This window comes from Pundamilia nyererei, unplaced genomic scaffold (assembly GCF_000239375.1).
Source record: "Pundamilia nyererei isolate P.nyererei 1_Seehausen unplaced genomic scaffold, PunNye1.0 scaffold00589, whole genome shotgun sequence".
NCBI classification, from domain to species: Eukaryota; Metazoa; Chordata; class Actinopteri; order Cichliformes; family Cichlidae; genus Pundamilia; species Pundamilia nyererei.
The window spans coordinates 40,445-41,522 of NW_005187990.1; positions in this window are offsets into that span (position 1 = coordinate 40,445).

Sequence of the window (1,078 nt, forward strand, 5' to 3'; positions counted from 1 at the left end):
AAAAAAAAAAAAAAAAAAAAGCACTCTCATGAGTCAGGACAGCAGCTTTTGCGAAAGACTCAACCTCAAACCATAACACACTCAAGTTGTTTTTGCTGGCCTTTCTTTAAAAGTCATCACATGCCACTGCTATACACTGTTACGGCCACTTGGTAGTGTATCTCAGTCAGTGGTGATACATTTTCTCATTTTGAGAAAGAAATCAAGCTAAAAAGTATGTAAAGAAATCAAACCCTACTGCTTGATAAATGGTTATTCAGATGTACTGTCTCTTGCCTGCAGATATCATTTTTCAAGCATTTAGATGAGAATGTATAAACCTCTTAATATATTTTTCTTCACTACTTATTTAGTCTCCATTCACAACACACATGCAAAACAAACCTATAAACTGCAACCAAGTTAACTCCTTTCTGCATTTCCCTGTTCTACAAGTGTAGTACTGGTGTATTGTAAACACTGTCATAGCATCAAGGTTCTGATTTCAAACATGCTTGTGGCCTCTGTTGACTGTCAGTCAAAAATAATACAAGTTTATCTAAATTAACTGTTGATCCTAACTGTCTGAAGTGTTGGGTGTGAGTGTTAAATGCCAAATTTGTAACTTGTACAATTTGTAGTCAAATATAAAATGCTTTTCCTCATTTTGCCTACTTAGGGTTATAAGTCTAAAATGAATCTGGAAAGCCTTTTTTTCACGAGAACGGAGAGCTGAAAACGCCAAACATTTTACTCATTTACTTTGAATTATATATAACAATTAACAATATATACGATTAACTAATGAAGAAAATTTTCTTGAAGATCTAACATAGTACCTGCCAGCATGGATATAATTTTTAGTAAAGTTTCCACTCTAGCGTTTATGTAAGTATATAAAAAAATTATAAAAATATAAGTAGTATGATCGTAAAACAGACTATGGCATATTTACAATAAACATGCACCCAGAAAAATGTTATCAGCTATTAACAGGTTTAAATTCTACAAATTAAATTTATAACAGTGGTGGACAAAACAAGCTTTTTAGATGTTTAGAAATTTCCTTCATTTTAAGCCCATATATGAATGGATTAAA